This window comes from Aotus nancymaae, unplaced genomic scaffold, assembly GCF_030222135.1.
Source record: "Aotus nancymaae isolate 86718 unplaced genomic scaffold, 86718_ANA_hifiasm-v0.15.2.pri h1tg000010l, whole genome shotgun sequence".
NCBI classification, from domain to species: Eukaryota; Metazoa; Chordata; class Mammalia; order Primates; family Aotidae; genus Aotus; species Aotus nancymaae.
This window is the reverse complement of record NW_026988421.1, coordinates 78,176,162-78,186,051: the sequence shown is the minus strand read 5'-3', so window position 1 is coordinate 78,186,051 and position 9,890 is coordinate 78,176,162. Positions and strand designations below refer to the sequence as shown.

At 50.3% G+C, this 9,890-nt stretch overlaps 1 pseudogene; it reads right to left on the bottom strand.

Moving 5' to 3' along the window:
• Nucleotides 1–9,245: 9,245 nt before the first annotated feature.
• Nucleotides 9,246–9,622, bottom strand: LOC105731882 (ferritin light chain-like; annotated as a pseudogene).
• Between the last annotated feature and the right edge of the window lie 268 nt (nucleotides 9,623–9,890).

Below are 9,890 nucleotides of genomic sequence, written 5' to 3'. Positions count from 1 at the left end.
GCGGATCACCTGAGGTTAGGAGTTCAAAACCAGCCTGGCCAACATGGGGAAACCCCATCTCTACTAAAACTACAAAAATTAGCCAGGTATGGTGCCTGTAATCCCAGCTACTTGGGAGGCTGAGGCAGGAGTATTGCTTGAACCCAGGAGGTGAAGGTTGCAGTGAGCTGAGATCTCACCACTGTACTCCAGCCTGGGTGACAGAGAGAAACTCCATCTTAAATAAATAAATAAATGAAATATAGGCTGGGTGTGGTGGCTTATGCCTGTAATCCCAGCACTTTGGGAGACCGAGGTGGGCAGATTGCTTGAGCCCAGGAATTTGAGACCAGCCTGAGCAACATGGCAAAATCTCATCTCTACAAAAATTAAAAAAAAAAAAATAACTGGACATGGTGGCATTTAACTGTAGTCAGTGCCAGCTACTCCAGAGGCTTAGGTAGGAGGACCACTTGAGCCTGCAAGATAGAGACTGCCGTGAATCATGATTGTGCCACTTCTTTCTGGCCTGGGTGGCAGAGAGATACTTTTTCTCAACAACAACAAAATATATATGTAGGCTAAGTGATGTGGTGCATGCCTGTAATCCAAGCATTTTGGGAGGCCTAGGCAGGAGAATTGCATAAGCCCAGGAGTTCAAGACTAGCCTGGGCAACATAGTAAGATTTTATCTAAAAATACAAAAAAACTAGCTGAGAGTGGCGGGGTATGCCTGGAGTCCCAGGTACTTGGGAGGCTGAGGTGGGAGGATTGCTTGAGCCTGGGAGATGGAGGCTGAAGTGAGCTGTGATCATACCACTGCACTCCAGCCTGGATGACAGAGTGAGACTGTCTCAAAAAAAAAAAAAAAAAAAGCAAAAATTCTCCCTGACTTAAAAAAAGAAAGAAAGAAAAAAGAAACATTTACGTCTATACACCCATAAGATTTGCACGACTTAAAAAGTTTGACAATACTCTTTTTTTGAGACAGAGTCTTGCTCTGTTGCCCAGGCTGGAGTACAGTGGCATGATTTCTGCTCACTGCAACCTCCGCCTCCCAGGTTCAAGCGATTCTCCTGCCTCAGTCTCCTGAGTAGCTGGGATTACAGGCTCTCGCTGCCACACCCAGCTAATTTTTTATATTTTTGATAGAGACGGGGTTTCACCATTTTGGCTGGGCTGGTCTCGAACTCCTGAACTCAAGTGATCCGCACACCTTGGCATCCTAAAGTGCTGGGATTACAGGCATGAACCACCATGCCTAGCCCTGATGATATATTTCATTTTAAACTATCATTCAGGAGTAAGGATAAAACAAGATTTTCAGAGAGGGAACCATAAGGAAGCTGGTGAGACTGTGGCAGAAACAGGAAATTGTGTACTCTGCTTGTTGGAATCTGAATCAGCTGGCTATGTGGAGAGCACTTTGGTAATCCTCCTTAGATCTCTGCATACTTTGTAGTAGAGACATTTATAAGTTCCTTCTCTAGAGAAACCTGTTCCTATGTTCCAAAGGGCATAAGTACCAAGATATTCATTGTGGCACTGTCGACCATTCTAAGGAAGCAGAAAAAACCCAACTCTGCCCTGGTAGGGGAACATAAGAGTGAGATGTGGAATTGCCATATCATCGAATACTCCAAAGCAGGAAAGCCAGAGGTACAAAACTCCATCTGCCAATGCATCTAAACATCAAAAACATGATGCAAGGAAAAAGCAAACGGCAACACAATATGCACAGCATTATCATAATTTATGTAAAGTGAAAGACACTGACGCTGTAATATATATCATTAATGAAAATATACACATATATCAAAGTATAGAAAAGTCAATTAGACCTTACAGCTGACTACTTAACAGAGTAACTAATACTACACATCAACAGCTGCGCTGCCGTGGGGAGGGGAAGGGGTAGGAGGGATCAGCATCAGCTCTCTCTATAGTGATTTATTTCTAGTAGAAAGAGAAAGAGCTCCAAAGCAAAGGGATTTCATGGGTTATTTCTGCATGTCTGGTAAGGGTGTCTGTTACATCATTATTTATCTGTGTGTTTAAAAATTTTATAATTAAAATGTATTATCTCTGCATGAGTACTTTTTATTTTCCCTGTGAAGTAATCAAAAGAGTTGGAAAAGAAATAAGAAGGAAATAACTTTATAATTCTGCAGTTGAGTATAATTTGAAGTTTCATTCCTGACTATCTGACTGTCACCCCCAACTCTACCAGTGCTGGGGAGCGCCTGGGAGGAGGTGTGAGAGGCCCGGCCGAGCCCAGCAGGTGTTTACTCTGGTGCTCCGCTTGCTTCTCGTGCCCATGACACCGCACCTTGATGTCCTGCTCCATGGCAGTGCCCGCCCCACCCTTGCTGCTGAAGCCCTACCCCTGGCTTGCATGTCCTTCCATTGCACATTCTTGCTTCATATCGCAAGCAGTGCTGCACACATACTTGTGATATCATGTGCGTCTCACTGCCAGAATACAATAACACAATGAGTATTTTACAAAGGATTGGGCCGGGTACGGTGGCTCACACCTGTAATCCTAGCACTCTGGGAGGCCGAGGCGGGTGGATCCCCTGAGGTCAGGAGTTCGAGAGCAGCCTGGCCAACATGGTAAAAACCCCATCTCTACTAAAAATACAAAAATTAGCTGGCATGCTGGCACGCATCTGCCAGCTACTTGAGAGTAATCCCAGCTACTTAGGAGGCTGAGGCTGGAGAATCGCTTGAACTGGGGAGGCAGAGGTTGCAGTGAGCCGAGATTATGCCACTGCACTCCAGCCTGGGCAACAGGGTGAGACTCCGTCTCAAAACAAAAAAAGAAAAGAAAAGAAAAGAAAAATTAGCGTTCCCTACCCCCACACTCCCACACCCCGCCGCCCAACAGTTGAGTCCACTTTCCTGGCCCCACATCTTAGTGTTGGATGGGGCCATGCTTGCTGACCATGTGTCACTTGCATACTTTCCCCAGCTTCAGTCTGCCAGGATAGGGTGACAGTACGGGGCCCAGGACTCAGAGGGAGGAGGCCAGCAGAGGCAGGCGGGGGCAGTACTTGACCTTCCTCTTTCAATAACTCTAAACTAGTTCTTGCTGCTTTCACTCATTTTGGTGGGCAGACTCCCTGAGACACTCAGACATGACTTCCTAAGCATCATTCGTGCGTCCATCCCAGCACTGCCCGGCCATGTCTGACCTGGGCTCAGGATGTCACTGGCACCCAGGGTAATTTAGGGGTCAGGTTTCAGTGGGCTCTACCTGAGGTGGGCTCAGGTCACAGAGCACAGCCAGGAAGGAGAACCAAGCCTTCTAGGGGTGTATGGAGAGTTCCAGGAGGAAGAGCTGCCTGGCTGGGCCTGGAGTTGGCCAGGTATTGGGAGAGGTAGGCTCCAGTGCTGTGGCCAGCCTCAATGATGACGCTTCCCAGGTTGCAGCCTTCTCCTCTACTTCCACCCTGCCCCTTGCAGCCCCTCCACTTACCCCGCCTCCAGCCTCCCCTCGCCCTCCTCTGCTTCCAGGGAACCCTCAGGGGCTCTAGCCCCCAAAATCCCCCCATCTGCATTCTTATGAGCATCCCACCCTGATGATTTGATAGACATGGGCTGGCCTGGGCTCCGCCCCCTCTTCCATCTTCTCCATTGTGGGGATTCCCTTTCCTCTCCTGTCATCAGCAACCTGTGCCTCGGAGATGTGGAGTCTGTCCTCTGTCTCGCCCTTAGAGCATTTCTCCTTGCCTTCCAGCAGTTCCCTCTCTGGTGTTGGGAGGACCATGGAGCCTCTCCCCCAGCTGTGCGTGCCCTCTCTGGCTGGCACCTTCTTCTTCCCTTCTCCCTCAGAAGTGGCCCCTCCAGACTCAGGTGCATCTTCTCTCTCCTCAGAGACCTGTTCCCACACCTCCTCCTTCCCTCCTCTCCCTCCCAACAGGCCCAGGAGGCCCTAAAAATAAACCAAACTAAACTTCCCTTGACTCTATAACTCCCTTCTGCTGCTCTCTCCTCTCCTTCCTGTTTCTATGGACAGGTGTCTTCTAATCACAGTTGGTGCCTCTACTCTCCATTTTGGCTTTTATCTCCACCTAGCATCCTGTATGCTAAGGTCACCAGGGGCCTCCTGGGGCCACAGGGAATCACCACATCTCAGTCCTTGACTTCTGCAGTCCCTTGCTCTGCCTCTTTCATTATTTCAAGCCCCAGACTCTTCAGTTTGCTCCTGGATTCACTCCCACACCAGGGCAAGACGGTCTCAGTCTCCTTGCTCACTCCTCCTCCTCAGCCTGGCCTCTAAAATTGTACCCAACCCTTCCCTGCCCCTGCTCAGCTGCTTAGCTGCTGCCCTTCTCTCTCCACCTGACCTCCCTAGACCTGAGGTTCTCAATCTTAGCTTTGCTCGAGAATCATTAGGGAGTTCTGCAAAATGCTGATGCCCAGGCTGATTGAATTCAGGGGAGGGCCAGGGTTGTTGGTATTTTTCCAACACTCCCAGGTGATGTAAGTGCTCTGTGAGGGCTGAGAAGCCCAATCCAGGGTGGTGCCTGTACTCTCAAGGTGCCAGCATCCTGTCCTACTCGGGTGTCTTCCAGCCTGACCCCTCCTCTGAGCGCCACCTGCTGGTGTGATAGCTCCATCTGGCCTGGGAAGCAGAAAAAAAAAAAAAAAAAAAAACCTCTTAAAAATCCAATAAGCTTGTTAAGGAATCTGTGGCTTCACTCCAAGCTGGTCCCCACAGGCTCGTGGTTCTTCTTAATCAAGTAGTAAATCCTTTATTACATGGTGAGTGTCTCACTGCAATCATATGACCTAGACGTTAGTATTCCCACTTTACAGATGAAGAAACAGACAGAAACTTGACCAAGGCCATGCAGGTAGCAGGAGGTGGAGCTGGGATTACAAACCCAGAGAGTTTTGGCTCAACGGGGTCATAACCACAGTGCCAGCTTCAGCCAGGCCTGCTGCCTTCACAGTGGACAGCAGCCGGCAGGGTTGGCTCCTTGGGCTAGGCACACAGGGCCACAGGGCCAGGCAGGCAGTGGATGGACTGCCATGGCCACATACACGTGACAATCTCATTTGCTGCTGCCTTTATGTTCCCATTCTTAAATACCTCTCCCCAGAATCAAGGCTGGCTGCAACATTTATCCAGGCCCAAACCCAGCATAGACAGAGTCCAGCCGCACCAGGCATGGCAGCATTTTTTGTGATCTGGAGAAAGATCCTCTACAGGCAACTTCGCTGGAAATTCCCTGGTAGGCGGTTTCTTCTAGTGACTTAAGTATTGGAACAGATTTGCTGTAATCTCATGAGTGTCAAAGGTTTAATGGCGCCAAACTGTTTTCTGGAATGACCTCTCCCCCTTCCTGAAGTGGCAGCTCTTCTCTGCAGCTGCTTAAGCCAGAACCCTGAGGTCTGTTTTGGCTGCTCTTTCTTTCTCACCCCCACGTGCAATTAACTCATCCCCAGATCCCATCGATTCTAACTCCAAAAATCTATTTATCCGTCTCTACACCTGCCTCCACTCCCCCTGGTCCAGGCCGGCTCTGGCCCTGTCCGACTCATGCTTTTCACTTCCCTTTCCCTTCCATCCAACTAGGAGGTGTTTACAAGACAAGTTTGATACTGCTTCTCTGGTGACGAACAATTAAAAGGATCATTGCCACTTTGGGGAAAAGCCCAAATCCTCATTGGGGCCTTGAGCCTCTCCTCCCCGCAGCAGCCCTCCTGGCGAGTCCAATCACATTGGCTTTCTCTCTGCTCCTCCAAAGAAAGCCCCCTCCCCTCCCAACTTCAGACGCCCCAGGCCCAGACACCTCCTGGCTCTTTGCCTGGATATTAACCCATTCTTCAGCTTGCCCCCAAGGTCCCTCCACCCTGAGCACGCAGATACTCCCAGATGCCTCGCCGGGGATCCCGGGCGCTGTCAGCCTAGTGGGCCGCAGTGGTGGGTCAGATCAGGAAGGGGCGCAAGGCCAGGGTGGGAGGCGGCCTCAGGCCCGGGCCCGCGGCTCCGCAGCCGCCAGCACCCAGGTGCGCCCAGTTAGCATTGCCGCCCCGCCGGCGGCAGCGGTGACCCCGGCGCTCTGTCTCTCTAGCGGGCCCGGCGAGGCCCCGCGCTGCCCGAATCTGGGAGAAGGGGCCCAGCCGCGCTCCCCGAGCCCTGCGGGGCCGGCGTTCCTCGGAGATTGAGAGAATCCTAACGCCCAGACCAGAGCGCTCCGATCCGGGGGCGGGGCGGGGCTTCCCAGCACTGGCCCCGCCCACCGGGCCCCGCCCCTTCCCGTTTCCTGGTTTTACCGGCTAGTTCGTCTCAGGATTGCGGTCAGGAAGGTCTGGTGCAGGTTCTCTGCCGCTTTACTATGCAGCGTGTGCAAGTCACCCTCATTCCTTTAATTAACGTCGACTGACCCTCTTCCACGTGCCAGGCACCATTACAGGTACTGAGTATACCGCCTGGAGCTTAGAGTGTAGTGTGGGGAGATTGATAACGATAAAATAGGTTTCTATTTTGTTTTAAGACGGGTCTCGCTCTGACGTCCAGGCTGGCGTGCCGTGGTGCAATCTTAGCTCACTGCAACCTCTGCTTCCGGGGTTCACGCGATTCTCCTGCTTTAGTCTCCTGAGTAACTGGGATTGCAGGCGTGAGCCACCACTTCCGGCTACTTTTTTGTATTTTTAGTGGAGAGGGCCAGGCTGGTCTCAAACTCCTGACCTCAAGTGATCCGCCCGCCTCAGCCTCCTAAAGTTCTGGGATTACAGGCGTGACCCACCGCTCCCGGCCACAAATAGGTTTTAAAAAAACTGTTAGGTGGTCATACTCCTTAGGGGAAAACACACAGCAGGAAAGAGGACCTGCAGTTTTAAGTAGGGTGGTCTGGGAGGCTTTCCTGAGAAGGGCAAGCGATTGAAAACTTGAAAGCAAGTATCTGTCTGGGGGAGAAGCTTGCCAGGTAGAGCAACTGGTAGGTGCAAAGGTGTGGTCAAGGGGCACAAATATGTAGGCCACTGTGCTGAGGCAGAGGTGAGAGGTTGAGGTATGAGGATAGAGAAGAAACCCTCCTATGGAGGGAGCTTTTCCCCTAAGGGAGGTGGGAGGCCGAAGGTTCTCAGCAGAGGAGAGACAGAGCACGACATGCTGTGTAGCTGAGTCAGTCTGGCTGCGGTTGCTGCGAACACGCTGTGAGGGCACGGGTGGGATCCCGGGACCAATTAGGAGGTCTTGCAATGAGCAGGAGGCCTCAGCGGTGGTCTCGGAGGAGCGAGAAGGGGCTGGATTCTGGATCTTTATCGAAGCCAAAGCAGACAGGATTTGCTACTGGCTTGGCTGTGGGAGTGGCTTGGGGGTGGGAGGAGGAAAACAGAAAGTCAGGGATGACTCTCAGGTTTTTTGCCTGAGCTTCAGAAAAGATGGAAGTTGCCAGGTTGGAGAAGGCTGCAGGAGAAGCCGGTTTAGGGGTGGGAAGATGTGGAGCTCACTTTTGGACACCTCTTGTTGAAGATGGATATTCCGACTTTAAGTGGAGATGCTGGTTAGATGCTGGCTGTGTCAGTGAGGCAGGACTTCACGGGCGGAGAGTCGGGGGTGGTGAGCTGGAAATCAAGATTTGTAGAGATGGCATTTTAAAGCATTGGAACTGGATGAGATCATCCAGAGAGTGACTGAGGAAAGGTGGGTAGGGGAGATAGGAGAAGGAGGGACTGAGGAGATTGAGCTGGAGCAGCCAGGAAGGCTGGAGAAAAACCAGGAGGGCAGGAGGAGGCCCCTACAGCCAGGTGAAGAGAGTGTTTAAGAGGAGGGCTGCTCAGCTGTCCCAAATGCTGCTGACAGGTCAAGAGGAGGAATGAGAGGCAACCACTGGATGTGACACCATGAGGTCTTTAGTGATCTTGGTAGAGCAGTGTGGGTGAATAGTGGGAGGAACGCTTAATTGGAGTGAGTTCAAGAGAGAATGGGAAGAGAACAGCTGGAGACAATGAGTCTAGACAAGGCTTCCCACAGCGTAGGCTTTGAAGGGAAGATGGGGAGCATCTGGAGGGAGATGTGAGTGCAGGTCCTGCAGAGGCAGGCTCACTGACGCAGGAAGGGGAGGCCTGGCAGAGCAAGGTCTAGTGTTAGCTGTCAGGGGTGCTTCACCCACAGCAATGGGCAGGAGGGTGCAGATTATGTGCATGTCACTGCAGCTAGGTGAAGCTTGTGGACGTTCTCCTTTTTTCCTTTACGTTAACAATATTTACTGAAAAGTGCATAAAACACAAATATACCATTTTGTGAATAAAGTAGGTACTATGTAACTATCACCCAAGTTAAAAAAAATTAAGGGTATTAACACCTCAAACATCTTCCCAGTGCTCCTCTGCAGTCATAATCCTTTCCTTCTGCTCTAGATATAACCACCGTTCTGGCTACGTTGATAATATTTTATTTTACTTTTATTTTGAGACAGAGTCTTGCTCTGTTTCCCAGGCTGGAGTGCAGTAGCACCATCTTGCCTCACTGCAACCTGCACCTCCTGGGTTCAAGTGATTCTCCTGCTTCAGTCTCCCAAGTATCTGGGATTACAGATGTGTGCCACCGTGTCTGGCTTATTTTTTGTGTTAATATTTTTAGTAGAGATGGGCTTTCACCATGTTGCCCAGGCTGGTCTCAAACTCCTGGCCTCAAGTGGTCCTCCCATTTCAGCCTCCCAAAATGCTGAGATTACAGGGATGAGCCACCATGCCCAGCTGACACTGATAATATTTTAAAAATTAGTTTTTTACTATCTCAGTGCATTTCTAAATTGTACTGGTTGTTATTTAACTTCATTTGAATAGAAGGCCACTACATATGTTTTTTTTTTTGTTTGTTTGGTTTTGTCTTTTATTCAATGTCATGTTTGTAAATAGCATTCATGTTTTCTATAGTTTTAGCTTGTTCATTTTTTTTTCTTTCTTTTTTTCTTTTTCTCTTTCTTTTTTTTTTTTTTTTTTTTTTTTTTTTTTTTTTTTTTGCTTCAAATAGCTTTATTTCCATTTGGTCCAAGGCTTGTTAGGGTAGTTAGAAAGCTACCTAGTGGCCGGAGGGAGAGGCTTAGGCAGAAGCCTTGTTATTTTGTAAGGGTCCTTTAGAAGTCGCTGGGCTCAGTAGGCTCTTAGCCTTGCTTGAGAGTGAGCCTTTGGAAGAGATACTCGCCCAGCCCAGCCTGTGGGCCAGCCAGCCTGCAGAGGTTGGTCGGTGGTCACCCATCTTCTTGATGATTTTCACTTCTTCATCTAGGAAGTGACTCTCCAGGAAGTCACAGAGATGGGGGTCCGTGGGGGCAGAAGCCAGGGCATGAAGATCCAAAAGGGCCTGGTTCAGATTTTTCTCCAGGGCCATAGCGGCTTCCATAGCGTCCAGGATTTTACCCCACTCATCTTGAGCTGGCTTCTTGATGTCCTGGAGGAGAGCGCGACCGCCATGCTGGTTTTGCGTCTTCAGGAGACGCTCGTAGCCCTTGCGCTTCTCCTTGGCCAATTCGCGGAAGTGGCTCACGCCTTCCAGAGCCACATCATCGTGGTCGAAATAGCGCAGAGAGAAGTGGGTGTAGGAGGCCTGCAGGTACACACTGACCAGGCGGCTGACGGCTGCCTCCACATTAGTGGAATAATTCTGACGAATCTGGAAGTTCATGGTTGGTCGGCAAAAAGGAGCTAACCACAAAAGCGGTATTGGCAGGTCCCCAGAAGCAGAAGATGGCGAGAAGATGGTCCCGGAGGTTGCAAGTGGATAGGAAATCAGAGGGCGGTCGGAGGCTGGAAGAAAGTCCCCGGGATCTGTTTCGTCCAAACGCTGTTGAAGCAAGAGACAGATTCGCGGGACCGCTGAGCTGCCAGCTTGTTCATTTTGACGGCTGCATAGGCCTCCATTGTAGAAACATATTGCAATTTATTCCACTAAA